Source organism: Poecile atricapillus, chromosome 2, assembly GCF_030490865.1.
Source record: "Poecile atricapillus isolate bPoeAtr1 chromosome 2, bPoeAtr1.hap1, whole genome shotgun sequence".
Lineage (NCBI taxonomy): Eukaryota > Metazoa > Chordata > Aves > Passeriformes > Paridae > Poecile > Poecile atricapillus.
This window is the reverse complement of record NC_081250.1, coordinates 144,518,039-144,532,932: the sequence shown is the minus strand read 5'-3', so window position 1 is coordinate 144,532,932 and position 14,894 is coordinate 144,518,039. Positions and strand designations below refer to the sequence as shown.

The 14,894-nt window shown below is 41.0% G+C and overlaps 1 protein-coding gene across 8 annotated transcripts in view; it reads left to right on the top strand.

Annotated features, from left to right (window-relative positions):
* The window catches only part of CYRIB (CYFIP related Rac1 interactor B), a 99,313-nt gene that overhangs the window by 19,425 nt on the left and 64,994 nt on the right, over nucleotides 1–14,894 (top strand). For 4 of the 8 annotated variants that reach the window (XM_058832188.1, XM_058832189.1, XM_058832186.1 and 1 more), the window contains exon 1: nucleotides 1,486–1,672. The exons of 1 other annotated variant lie outside the window; for it this stretch is intronic. The gene's annotated coding sequence lies outside the window, so the exon portion shown is untranslated. Of the gene's footprint in view, nucleotides 1–1,483; nucleotides 1,673–14,894 lie in introns of those variants that run through there. 3 more of the 8 variants (XM_058832187.1, XM_058832182.1, XM_058832185.1) reach the window with 2 other exon arrangements.

Here is a 14,894-nt window from a genome sequence, read left to right as displayed (position 1 = left end):
CGAACTTCTCTTGGTGTCAGAACAGCTCGGTGTGAAGGCCAGGTGAGACTTCATGGCAAAATTTAGAAAAGCATTGTCTAGATTCCAGGTTACATTAAAAAAAAAACAACAAAAAACCAAGGCAAAACAAAAACAGCAGAACTTTTAATTTTTTCTTTCTAAGTAGGTCTGTGTGGAGTTTTACTAAAGCAGCAAGCTCTAAAACAAAGTATTTGTGCATTCCTTCTGCTGTGGCAAATTTATCCACAGCCGGAGAAGTAGTTCAGAGTGTGCATTGTACCTGTGTGAGGATACCAAAATCCAGGGTATGATATGGAAGGTGAAACCTTCATAAGATCAGAGAATCACAGAATATGTTGAGTTGGAAGAGACCCGCAAGGAAGATTGAGTCCAAATCCTGGCCTTGCACAGAAAGCACATAATTAAGCCCATGGGAAGTTCTAAAAATATGGTTTTGTGTTTAGAGTAATTTAGAATAATTTATGCTGGAGAAGACCTTTCAGATCATTGAGCCCTTCCATAAACCTGTAGCAAAGTCACCACTAAACCACGTTCCCAAGTGCCACATTTACATGTCTTTTAAACACCTCCAGTGATGGCGACTCCACCACTTTTATAGGTTGCCTGTTCCAGTGCTTGACAACCCTTTCTATAAGGACTTTTTCTCCCCCTAATATCCAATCTAAACCTTCCCTGATGCAACTTGAGGCCACTTCTTGTCCCGTCTCTTGTCACTTGGGAGAAGACAGATCCTGCACTCTTTCAGGGAGCTGTAGAAAACCATAAAGGTCCAAAAACCATGAAGCTCCTTTTCTCCAGGGTAAACAACCCCATAACCTCAAGTGGGGTTTTTTTTTTGTGATTTTTTAAACACATTTTGCTTGTCTTTTGTGTTTTCATAGAGATGAAAGTGGAAAGCATTCCAGGATCAGCCTGAGCGCAATTGTACGGGGCTCTGGAAGCGTTCACTCAGGGCTGGAACTTCCCACCTTTTCTTTCACTATTTCTTTATTTATTGATTTGTGTTTTGAGCCACCCAGGAAGACATTTCTGAACGGCTTTAGGCCAGCAGCTTCGCTTTTCCCAGAGAAGAAGCACCCCATCTCCCTTCCAACCTGGCTTTGCCAGTTGCAAACGCTTTAAACCCCTGAGCCAGGCCTTACAAAGCCACCCGAAGCACGGAGCTGGCTCAAAGTCCGATCAATGATGTTGACTGAGTGACGTTCATGAGCTGTTCCCGGGCGGCCGCGGGAAGCCCGCGGCCCCTTTAAGGGGCTGCCCCACTCACCGCCTCGCCCGCCCGCCTCTCTTTCACTCCCCCGCCCGTGCCCGAGACACTCGGAGTCGAAGCAGGTGCATGCGCAGTGCGCTGGCGGGCGGGCGCGCTTGCGCAGTCACCTGCTGCTGGCCGCCCCCCGGTACATCCGGGTCAGCGCACGCCCGCCCGCACGGCCGGTGCCCGCGGTGCTGTGCGGCCGCTCCCCCCCCCCCGCTCCCCCCTCCCCGCGCGCGCTCCCGCCGCCCGCGCGCGCTCCCGGCGCGCTCCCGCCACCCGCGCGCGCCGCTCCGTCGCTGCTCCGGCCGAGCGGGGGAGGCGGCGGCTCCGGCTCCGCTCCCGATCCCGGTCCCGCTCCGGATCCCGGTCCCGCATCGCCGCGCGCGGGGCGGCTCGGTGAGTGCCAGCGGCGCGGAGGGCGGGAAGGGCCGGGCGGGGCGCTCGCCGCTGCATCCCCCGCGTTCCCTCGGCGCCGGCGGCGCGACCCCCGCCCCGTTCCCGCGGGGCCCCCGTTCCCCGCCCGGCTCCAGCTGTTGCTCTCCCCGCTCCCCCAGCTCTTCGCAACTTCTCCCGTCCCGCCGCCGCTTTCCCCCGCACGCCGAGGAGGGGCCCCGGGACGCAGGGGGAAGCGGCGGCCGCTGCTCCCTCGCCGGGGGAACCACGCGGGTCACCGGGGACCGGCCGCCCTGCCCTGGGCTTCCCCGGCGCCTCCTTCCCCCTGTCGCCGGGTCTGGTTTGCTGCCGGTGCGAGTGCGGGCGGCTCCCCGGGATGCAGGTAGTGCCGCGGGATGCGGGATGGAGTGACAGTGTTAATGGATAACGGGAGCGGCGGCAGGGGGAGAGCTCGGGAAGGGACATCTGCAGTCTTTCGGAGTGTGGCTCAACATGCAGCGGGTTAAGCGGAATGCAGGGATCGCTGCAAATTTGTCATGGTTAGGGTGTATCCTGCAGGTTTGTGTGCAGCGCTGTGATGCTGGCGATGTAATTCCAGGTGGGGTTAAGGTGAATTTGGAGTCCGTAACAGGACAGTGTTGTTTCTAACCTGTTCATTATATAGCAGATAAAATCGAATTTTAATTGCATTATAATTTTCTTCTATGTAATTTGAGAATAAGGACGCCTGCAACTTAATTTTTTGTTACTTTTAAAAATGGTGTCATATCTCACTTGGTAAAAAAATACAGGAAGTTTCTTCACAGACACATTTGAGACCCCAAATAAATCAAGAGACTGTGTGTTGTGAAGGTTGTAGAAGTTTTTTTTTTTCCTTTATGTGTTCCATGGCATCAGCATCCTGGATCCAAATGTCAGCAACGGTGTGACAGCTGTATAGCTGCTGTGATAGTGGAGTCTTACTAACATTTAAAATCTGTCATTCTGAGTTTCTGGTAACATAATATGGAAATACAAGTGTACATTAACATGAATGTTAATCCTCAAACCAGTAAAACATTTTCTAGATTGGTCTAATAATCTGGGTTCTTCCTTTTTACTGTTTCTCATGGTAAAAATTGCAAAGTCTCTTTTGCTCAAATTCTTTCCCCCTCCATTGACACAGAAACTTCTTTCTTTGTGCTCTGACTGCTTGGACAACTTTTAGTTAATCAGCATTTTCTCTTGTAGGTTGTGGCAGGTTTGGGTGTTGGACAGTAAATAGCTGGAGATTACTGTTGTCAAGGTTGGAACATGGATTCAAACTTGAAAGGTTCCCCCTGATAAATACCTTTGTTTAGCAAGGTGTGTTGTTTTGCAGAATGTGTCTTTGGTTCTGTGTGGCAAGCTTAATAGCAAAGTCCTAAACCACGTGAATAAGATACTGCTGTTACATGAAGTTGGATTGTTTCTTGCCTGGCATCCAGAGTATTCTATTGTTGAAACAGAAGCTTTGAGTAGGAGAGAAGATAGCTTTTTATCCCAGTCAGACTGTCAGATTTGTTATTGCATATATTAGCTGTCTGAGAGCAGGGGCTGTGGAAAGAAGTGATCCCAGGATCTGTTTTAAAATATCCCTGTCAAGAAGTGCCACAATTATATGAAAGTAAGGAATGAATTTGATCCCATCTGTTATACAACTTCCATTTGTCATCAGGTGCTCTAGATTTTCTTGTTTGCAGTTTAGCTGGGGCCACCTGAGGGGACAGATTATAGAAGAGTTTGTCTTCTGAAAGTCTCTGCCTCTTCCTGTGAAACCTTCCCTGCACTGGCTGTGGAAACGTGGTGTCAGCCAGTTCTCTTCTTGTATACAAAACTGTCCTGTCCCCTTATCTGGGTTTTGTGTTAGTCTTAGTCTCTTGATAAAGAGAAAAAAGGAATATTTTTTTTTTGTTTTGTTTCTATCAGTAGTTATATATATTTGCAAATAATTAATTGTTAAATTAATTGAATACAATAGTTTAAAGACACTTATGGGGACACCTTAAGGCGTCTGTCACCAGACCTCTAACATTGCTTACTAAACATTTGGAATTAATGCTGTAAAGAGACAGAAGGACGGGGAATCTTTGTATTGCAAACTACTGAATTATTGACTAATACAGTAACAGAAATTGTCTCTGTCATTTGGAAAAGCATATGTAGGGGCCACTTTGGATTTCTGCAGCTGCTTTGGCATGGGAAACATAAATGCAGATTTTTTTTTCCTCTCGCTGTGTATCTTGGAGAATACACAGCAAGAGGAAAAAAACAAACAGCCTGCAGTCCCCTTTTTCTTGTTCCTGCCTGCCAGCTGGGGGCATAGATGGAACCAATGCATATCTTGATGTAGTGGAGACAGGCAAAATTAAAGCTTGTATGCAAGGAGTTGTATTTGTTTTTTTAAGCAGGTTTGTGTGTGGCTGTTGTAGTTCATTTGGTTGGTGGTTTTTAGGAAATGATGGCACTGGTGTAAGTCAAGGTTGTCACCTTTGCCTGTCCTACCTAAAGGCTTATTCTCTTTAATTATACCAGGAGTTTCTGTCATTGATGTAGACGGGCATAAGTTGAGAAGAATGACTCCTGTTCATTAAGATAATGTTAACTACCCTGAAATACATTACAAATCAATTTTATGAGACACGTTCATCATAAAAATGTTTGAAAATACATCTTCAAAGCTGAAATATTTTGAATGTTGTCGAATTACATCTCATGGATTATCAGCTGTCAAGCAAATGTGCTACAGGCAAGGCATGCAGCTCATGTGAATATATGTGCTGAATCCACACAAGGCTTGAATGTCAGTGCCAACTCCTGTGCTTAGAACCAGGATGCAGAGAGTCATCCTGGTAGTCATTTTGGTCCAACTGAGTCCCTCCAGACTGTCAACATGTCTTCAGAGGTGATGAGTCTGGGGGTATGAAGGTAACTCTGCTTGGACTGGAAAGAGTTAAGCACTGGGGACCCTGAAGCATTGGCACTGCTTACTAGCTGTGCCACCTGAAATACATGCACCAGTTAGGCAGGGTAAGAATTATTTCAAATAATTTTCCAGCTATTAATGTTGGCCACTTATATGTACCATTTCTTGTCTTTTCTACTCCCATTTCTTTGCTTATATCAAGAGTATTTTTAAATAAATGGATAGTCCTCTTGCACATCTCTTAAATTTTCATTTATTATTTATCTGCAGCCGTATAAACTTAGGAGTATCAGTATTTTCTTCCTTGTGATTGTGGGAAATGTAACATATTTACCCAGTGTAGGGAAATCTGCATTTCTCTTCATGTTTATGAAGACAGGGACTCTTTTGATTGCCTTTAATTTCAGGATCTCTTATAAAATCACCTCAGTTTCCCCCCATCTGTGATTCAGGAATGTTCTCTCGAGTGCCACAAGTTGACTGCTGCAGCTGGCAGAGTGTTTCCAACTGTCTAAAATTTGCTGAGAGTAATAGGCTCTTACATAGGCGCTGTTTTACATTTGCAGTTCCAGTGCTTACTGGGGATACATGTATTTCAATCATAAACAGCAGAGCTTAACAGAAACCAACAACAAACAATGAGCAGTTTTAGAATTGAGTAGGTAAAGCTGAAAGTATTTTTAGCTGCAGCACTTTCTCCTGTGTTCCCCATCCCCTATGGTTTTAATTGCATTCTGCTTTTTAGAAATGGCATTTTGTCCTCTCTGTCACGTGAAAGCCTGATGTACAGAGAATACCTTCACTGTGGAAGCTAGTTACAGACAAAGCATAACTGAAAAGTGTAGGGAAAATTATGCATTCTTTGGCCTTTCATTTATAATCATTTGAATATCAGGATAATTGTAAGACAGTCATGTTTGTGAGGTAAGGGTTCACCCTGTCCTGCTCAGTCTGTTTATGTGGCTTATGAACTGAGACCTCTTGTTGAACCTTTGTTGTCGGGTTATGCTGCCCTCTTCATTTACTGTTGCTATTGAATATGGTGATATTGATGAAATGTTTAGTAATTTATTTCTGGTTAACTCTGACAATGCTAATGCTGTCCATGTAATTGATTTGTAAAAGTATTTTTGGTTTCAGACTTACTATCTTTGAATGTTCTTTAGGACTACTTTTTTTTTTTTTACCTGGAAAGAGAATTTTTATGATTTTACTACATAGACATGTATTGACTAATTTGTGTGTCTTGGGGAAGGCTGCTGTTTGCCATTTTTGCGTGAATCTAAAGTTCTGATGCTGCATTTGGGGGATGGTATCTGACTGACCAAGCCTGCCATTTTTTTTTCCTACTGTATGAAATCATTGTGGAGCTGAAGGAAAATTTGGGGACTAAATATCTCTGAAACTAAGAGATTGTACTCAGGTACAATCTGCAAGTGTATAAAACTAGTTTTCTAGTTTCTAATAATGTTTGTATGGGAGGATATATTTTTATTCTTTTACTCTTGTTGAATGGAAATGCTGTATGGTTTGTGGTGTTGGTTTTTAAGTGATTCTCTGGCTTATATCTACAGCACTTGGGATTCCCAGGTGGTCCCTGTGCAAGCAGTGTGACTGGGTCTGGGACAGCTTAGCTTGTGAGATTTGAGTGCATTCAGTTTGGTGTGGCTGTAGCTACAAAAATAGCATGCCTTGCAAAACAGGCCTTCTGTCTGCCACCCACACCAAAACCTAAAGCTTGATCCTGTAGGCAGTTAATACGTTTATCTGGGAGGCTGATTCCATCAGCAAATGCTTTACCTGAAATTGGTGTCCACCAGGCAGAAAAAAAAAAAAAATCTTACATTGGTAATCACTTTATGTATAAGAAAGTGCAGCAGAACACTGTCCTAGATACATTTTTAAAAGCACTTTTTGCTTCAGACTACAGGGCTTAAATGTTCCCCGGTAGCAGGAGGCAGTTCTGTGAGCAAATTCTGTTTAACTGGCGTAGTTCAAAAGACTCTTAAATTCAGCCATGAGGCAATTCTGGTTCTCCTTCAGTACTAGATGATTAAATTAAATGGAGTGTTAGCGTGAGTAACTTTTTCTGGTGTACTACACAAGATAATAGATGAGTTCCTAGGAGCTCTAGTTGTAAATTAGGTGACTGGAAAGCCCCGTTTCTATGTCTAGTGGCTGTAGAAGCTGAATAACTTCAAAAGTAGATCTAATTGTGTATTCTCTCAGTCAGGTGTGGCACTGGATGATGGCTCGTTCTCCTTTTTATTATAGCAGTCTTGAGGGTGATGTCCTCACGGAAAGGGATTTCTTGTCTTTTTCTGTTGCACAACAAAGGTGTTTGTTTCAGCCTCTGATGTACAAATCACTTTGACCCTCTACTGAATAAAACAAAACAAAAAACACCAAACCAAACAAAAAGCAGACCGTTTTCTGAATTCTAGCACTGTTATTCTAGGGGAAAAAAAAAATAAAAAAATTAAAAGCTGTAAGAATTAATAAGAAATACATTCATAGCAGGTTTTTTTAAAATTCTTTTGTTTTGAGGGGTTTTTTTTTGTTGTTGTTTAAACAAAACCTTCCTGTTTAGTGTCCTTGAAAGTGAAAATTTTTAAGCAAAATGCATTCTGGCCATGAAAAGGCAGTTCATTTCTTGTTGTATTTGCACCTTTTATGTGCTGAGACATACGGTTACTTGAAACTGTTCCCTTCAAAGGTGGAAGTGAAATAAGTAACCACTAGACTTCATGGGGCTTCATTTCAAAGATAAAATTGCTGACCTTTTATATAAATGAAGATTGTACAGACAAGAGAGAGCATTGTGTAAGGATTGCTTATGGAAGCAGTTAATTGATTCGGAGTTTAGATTTCCTGCTTCTGTGTGGGGAGATGTGGATTTGTCAGCTGAACAGGCAATTGCATTGTAATGATGGTTTTAAAATCTTTTGGTATGGCTGCTTTGCTCATTCCCATGTATAACTGACTAAAGTAATGTCCTCCTAAGCACTAAAATAGTAAATGCTTTATCTGTTCTTTCCTTTGCATCTCAGAGTTCAGAACTGAATTAATTTCTTAGCAGGGGTAACAGAATAGCATAATCTAGTTTATATCTCCAACCTTGAAGTTCAGAGGGCAATCCTACAAGAACATTCAACTAGTATAACAAAGCCCAAGTTGTTTTCTTATCTCTTCTGAAGTTTATGGTTTTAGCAGTGTTCCAAGTTTTTATGGGAAACCATTATTCTGTTACTCTGGCTTCTTAATAAACATGGGGTAGAATTGTGTCCCAGTAGGAAACTCACTGTAGGTGTGACTGGCAGTAGAGTCTAGTGTATGGCAGTGTAAGAGACTATTGATTAAGACCTAATATTTTGAGTGTGACATAATATTGATGTTAATATTATGTCAGGTTTTCAAAGGAATTTCAGTCAAACGACTTCAGTAACTGCCAAAAGTGAAGCTTGGGAACTGATGTTGTAATGGGTGTCTTAAAATTTGACAGCTCTTCAAATAACTCTAGCGTGTCTCTGCTTTAGAGCAGAGTGTTTTTGCAGAGCTGATGACTCTCTCTTTGCTCGTCTCCCTGTCCCTAGTCCAGAATGGGCCTCGGTTTGACCCCATTACAGTCCTGTGAAAACTCATGCTCTAATAAACATATATCCAGGCAGGCAGCATGGAAGAAGAAATGGATTTGGATGGAGAGGACAGCTGAGGTGAGGAGACATGGCAGTTAACTAGGAGGAGGAGCAACTTGCTTTGAGTTGAAAGCAGGGAAGAATATTAATTAGAATCCGGGACTGAGTTAGAGCTAGGTTGATGATAAACTAGCAGAGAGGTTGGGTTGTGAGCTCTTCGGCTGTGTGGAAAGTATTGGTCAGTACTGAGGGAGTGTGTAGGAATGATGCTGCCTCTCACCCAGCATCTTGGGGACATCAAGGAAAATGAGGACTTCCTGGACAAAGAAAAATTCATAAAAGAGAGCTGGTGGGCAAGGAAAGGTGGACAGGAGTAATAAGAGTAGAAGCTTGGATTTTGTAAAGAAGGCAGATAGGTCTATTGGACAAAGAACTTGTGATAGCAAAAGTAAAGTTAGAAAATCTGTAAGGAAGGGGCTACAGTGAAATAGTTTTGTCTATTGCCATTAGTAGCCACCATGTCTTCACCACTTGAGCTTAATACGTATCTCTGAGTGGTAAAAATTAGTGTTATGAGCAAATGGTTCTGATTTTGGTCATGAGCTATTTAATGATGAGGATGAACTCTCTGGGCTCATCTCCTGGTTAAGAATTTAAACTGTTTGGCTGTGAAGGAGTGTTCAAAGAAGTTGCAGAAAGCAGGCAGCCATGAATACGTAGTTGTAACCCATTTCTTCCATTAATACCTTGCTTCATCCCCTGAAGTGTGTGGGGCTAGTTCTGTCAACATAGTATTCAATACTATGTCTTCATTGCTTTGGACTGCACAATGCTCTTGCTAGATTGCTCCAGAGAAGCAGTTGGTTTCCTCACAGATAGTCTGGTACTGCTTTCTGTAAAGTTATTTATTATCAGAATGGTCTAGTGAGATGAGGAAGTAGTTTGCTTCCTATTTTATGCAAGGACTGAAGGCACGAAGAAGTTAAGTTAGTTTTGCATGGTTAGAAATTACTGTAACCTGACTCTTTTTAGACTGCTTTACATATTGCAGCCACATCCCCATAGAACTTGGTACCTTTCTCTTACTATGATTCCCTTTTAATAATGAATCCTAATGTCATGCTTATTTCTTGTGTTTGTGGCCTCCTTGGGTATGCAGCTGCCCTAATCGAATGGGAGAACAAGGCAGGCTCCAGGTGATTCCAGCAGCAGGACAGAGCCATCCAAAAGGCAAAATTGTTTCTAGTTTCTTCTTTTGTAACTATGTTGCTTGCTCAGAGAAATGAGGAAGTGTTAATTCCGGAATTGTGTGACTCTGAAGAATTTGTACTCTGGTGTTAGTAGCTCCTTTAAGCATTTGGTATTGATGCATTCCTTCTCTGTACTGTATTCACACAGCTTTAGGGCCAAACTGGCACATGTTGTAAAAAGACACCTACTTGGTGTTTAAGTGTTATGGAGAAATTGAAGTGGTGTTGCAGCCTTATTAAAAGAATTGTGGGAAATTAATTCCTTTCTCTGCTTTACAGTGAGGGAAGGAGGGATGAGCTGTTTATTCTTTTTCAGGTGAAAGTCTCTCAGTTGTCCACATTGCTCAGCTTATCTGTTTAATTTGACAGACAGTTCTGTCCTGCTGTCAGCAGCGCTCCCGTAAGTTCTTTCTGTTCTGGAGACCCTTGTGGTTTCTTGAGTTTCGCTATAGAAATGAAACTGTATCAACCAAGGTAAGAAGTATGAGGATTCTGTTTCTTCAGTCAGTAGAAGAGTGGTTAAAAACCTTTTGCTACCCTCTTGGGGTTTTTGATGGTTTGTGTGTGGATTTTTAATTTTTTTTTTAAATTTATTTTTATTTTGAATCATGCTCAACACTCAGGTTTTATTGGAAGTTTTTTTATGAAAGAGAAATACTATGAATTAAGTTTATTCTGGTTAGAAAACTATATAGTTGTTTTTTTCTAAAAAAAAACCCAAAAAGTTTTGGTGGAACTGTGGTGTTTTGCCATTTGTTACCAGACTACTATGTTGGCTTAAGTTCAATTAATATTTGGCTGACCAGCTTTTCAGCTTGGAGGACTAGAAATTCTTCTGCCATAGAATAAATTTGGTGGAAACTTGCTCTCTCTTAAGTGTGGCAGTCATTGGTAGCAAATCTCTCTTCAGTCTTAGAGAGGCGAATGATCCCAGGAGTGCTTTTGATCTCAGGAGTCTGTCTGGGTTTCTCAGAAGCACATCTGGCTTCTGATGTGATGTTGAGAATGTGACAAACATTGGTGTTCAAACCTGAGATACTTTCATGTGGAAAAGGACACATAAACAAAGATTTTAAACAATTAGAACCTCAGGCGCTGTTTCTGGCCTTATGTAGGCTTTTTGTATGTTTAGTTATGTGATCTGACAGCTCTGCCCACCTTTACCTCTGTGGGTGGATTTATTCAATTTAAGCCTCTTCAGTTCAAGTAAGAATTGTAGTGACACTATAAAAGAACATGAACTGCAACATGCTGAAGCATAGCTACGTGTGGGTGAGTCAGGAGAGAGCTGGAGTAGCAGCACTAAAAACAAAAGGAAGTACAGTCATGATAAAACTTTATTTAAAAAGGGGAAAAAAGCAATCAACCTAATAAAAACCAAAAGCTAATCAAAAGCCATCTGTCTCCAGAGGATGGAATGCAATAATTGGTATGGTTTGTATCTTGGTTACTCTCCGTGTGTGTAGATTTTTTGTGTGTGTATAAATCTGTTACACCACACGTGCACCCATGTGCTTGGTGTGTCTGCACACTGTGCAGGTAGTCAGCTGGATTGTGTCTCAAGACACTACTCAAGCAGGGCAGTTTATATCCAAAGCAAATTTGAGCCCATGTACTTTTAGGAAACTAATATATTAATTACTGATCAAAATACTTCACTGATTTTTAAGCCTCTATCTTGGTACACAAGTGATACAGCCTTTGCTTATTCTCATGTTCCATCTGTTGAGGGCAGGTCCTCCCTGCCAGGGGACAGGCATGCACACATTCCCTCATCAGGGCACTGTGTGTTGCTGACAGTTGTTAGGAAATAAAAAACTCTGTGTACAATAAAGTTTAATTTCTCACAATGTGTTGGATTTACAACACTGCCAGAATGGTTCAGTACTGCATAATTTTGTGGTTTTGATGTATATGCCATAGCTTCAGTGAAGGAACTAAACATCACTTACTAAGTTCCAGTAATTTGTGTTTAGCTTCCACAGTTACATAGCTTTTACTTCCTCAGAGAACATGTCATCTTTGGTCTTAGTATTTTAGCATGTTAAAAAAAAAGTTGAAAGTCAAAAGCTTTCTCTAAAATGAAAAGCACAATTGTTGTGTTTAGAAATGGTCTGTTTCCTGGTTCTGAATCAGTGTTTGAAAAAAAAAGCCCAACAAAAAAAAACAACTAAATGTATTTACTTGATAACATGTTGTTCTCTACAAAAGGATTGGTGTTTTGTTTTTGTATGTGTTGTAAATGAGCAAAAATTTCATTTCACAGTTCAAGACATTTCTTCATAACTTGATCATAAGAAAAATAAGTTATTCTAAGTTGATACTTCAGTGTATCTCTTTTCAAGGACGGTGTTCTATCTTATGCTACAACTTTTTGAGACAAAAAAAACTGAAGATGGTGAGTGAAAGCCTTGTTAGATATGTCTGAGCAGTCATCATAGGGCTTTGTAAATACCCTAATTCTTTGAAGTGCTTGTGTGTAGCTTTTTGCTTGATTTAAAGCTGGTTTATTTAAGGTATTCTTTTTTCCCCTTGCCCTAGGCAGTCCCAGAGTGTGAATTTCTGCACTTCATCTGCTGCCCTTCACTGAAGGAGGGCACCTCGTAAAAGTATTTTCTCTCTTATCAGGCGGTTATTGTGTGTAACATCATCTGTGCCTTGCTGCTGTCAGCTGTGCTCTGCTTCATAAATTGCTGAGGCTGCTGTTAGAGGACTGGCTCGTAGCGGAAACGTGGAGGCTGTGTCCTGCCTGCAGTGCTGTAATAGAAGTAACTGGAAGGTGGGGTTCGTGCTCTTGTTTTACATCTGCTCAGATAGTTTCACTCTCACCGCTCTGCCCTTCCTTATCATCTTTTATTTAGCACTTACGTAAAAGGCTCTTCTTGCTTGTACTTCAGGAAATATCTGACATAGATAGCATTCTTTGTGTTTTCTTCTGCTCTTAGCAGCCATACTTTTCTCTGCTTTGTACTTCCCCTGAATGCTCCTAAATCAGAGAGTAGCTAAAATGAGCTACTAGTAGAGTAATTGAGTAGTACAGTAGGTCTGGTTGTTATCTTACTGCTTCTTTCACTTAGCATCATTAATATTTGTAATCAGCTCTGCAAAGCTGAGGCTAGAACTGCCTGAAAAAGAATTTTGTGTTTGAACTTTTCTTTTTTTTTTTTTTTTTTTCATAAAATCATAGGATAGTTTGGGTTGGAAGGGACCTTAAAGATCACCAAGTGCCGAGTCCCCTGCTCCTGACAGAGAACCTGTTTACCAGTTCTGAATGCAGGGCCAGTCAGGCCAGGAGTCCAGAGAGGTTTTCTTTGAACTGTGCTTTGGAGTTGGTGATGGCTTGTTGAATAGGACATGGCTTCCTTTCTTTTTTTTTTTTTTCCTTTCTTCCTTTATGCTGGTTCTCAGGGTTTCTCAGTACTTGTAATTGGGGCAGACTGTAGTAGTCTGGTTTGCATTTCTGACAAATACTCCTTTTGGGTCTGGGTAAAGTTTATAGTGCAGAAGCAAACTTTCCTTCTTTGTGAGGATCTGTGAGACACTACTCTTTCCAAAGCAGTGATTCCAGACAAAATATAAAAAAAAAAATCTTATTTTTGCAGTGAAACTGATCTTCAAGGTCAACGCGTCAAACTTTTCTAATATCATTTGGGAAGAACTAAATTCAGCATCTACTGCCTGAGGTTTTAAAATGGAATACATTTATGTGTTTATTAGTTTTATGGCAGTAATTCTGAAAATATGTCTTGGCTTTTGTCATTTTTCTTGAAAAAGTTGGAAAAAAGTAGTATTTTTTTCTTAGACAGGTGGAGTCAATATCTTTCCCCCTCCAAATTTTGTAGGTTGTTTACAAAAGGAAGTCTATAGGGGAAGTTTGTCTCTGACACAGTAGCCATGTCCTCAGCCTGGAAACTTGGTGATTAGTTCCTCCTTTGCCTATAGTACCTGTGCCAAGTAGTTGACTCTCTGTACCTTACAAAGTGGGACTGATTTAATCTTTAAATAGAAATAATATGGTCATGGTTTTTAAACATGCTGCATTGTTGTTTTAATAGCTAGCTACACTTCAAAGAAATTGTTTTGGAAAACACTTGTGAGGGTTCAGCCCCAGAACTATCCCATCTTAATGAGATTTGCACCTCTTACTATTGACTTATATATATTTTATCTAACTTGTGTTTATAGAAAAGTGCAGCATGTATAAAGACTTAAGCTGTGTACCATTGGCTTACCCAGAACAGAAAGGATGGAAATGTGTTATCTAGTCTCTTTTCCTGGTAATAGGGGATCAGTTCTATCTGCTTATCATATTTATAAGAAAATTATTATATTTGCATTTGTTTCATGGCCCAGCTTCTGACTCATTGGAAGGTTTGGATAGAAATATATATTCTATTGCATAATACTTATAAACATACTGTTTATAATACATCAATATAAAATATATATTTAAACACTTGATGTGAAATACTCTGGGATATGCAAATAATTTTTTCAGAATTCAGTAGATGGAGTATGCAATAGAAACAGTTGTACCAGCTGATTTCAGATACTATTTAATTTTTTTTATTGAGATGCTGTAATTCCAGTTACTTATTGTTCTGGTCATACAGGTGTGCAGGGTAGGTGATTTGAAAAGGTCAATCTATTTCAGTGTGATGAAATGAACTGTAGTTGTCTATTCATAAATAGAAGTAGTCATCTAAAGCTTGGACTGACTTAAGTTCACAGTTCTGCTTGCCCCAGCCTGTGTGCTGGTTGGGCCACACAAAACAGGTTTGTGAAACTGGTCCAGGCTTCAAACAATCAACTTGTGGGCTCGTTGTAGTTTTGACCAGTGAACTTACCCATGTTAGACCAGTGGTGTTGCTGTTAGTAGAACAGAGGAAGTAAGGCAAGAACTGTCTCATCTCTGGCAGTCATGGCTTAAAATATTTTATTTAAATTGTTAGAGAGACCAAAGGAAATAAATACAGATCTTAATTTCATACTTTTGAACTTACTGTATAAAAAGGCTTTGTCTTTATAGCTAATAGAACTGTCTGCTTTTTCCCATGTAAGGGTGGTTGGGGTTGGGTTTTTTGGTTTTTTTTAAATGCAGTAAATAGAGTAATTTGTATTCCAAATGAGGAATTTGTCTGCATTATTCACTCACAAATGTGAACACCTTTCATTTATCTTGGAAATCCTTTGACAAAGTTGTCTGGCTGTGAAGAGCATCAGGTTATGCTTCTAACAGGAAAAAAGGTGTGCAGTTCTCTTGTCTGACACAGCAGAAGATGAGCCAAAGAATTGAACTGTGGCCTTTGGCAGTTCTGTATCTATCTTCCCCTGCATGCAAGGCTTTTCTGTTAAAGGTTTTTGGGGTTTGTTTTTTGTTGTTTTTTTTTTTTTTG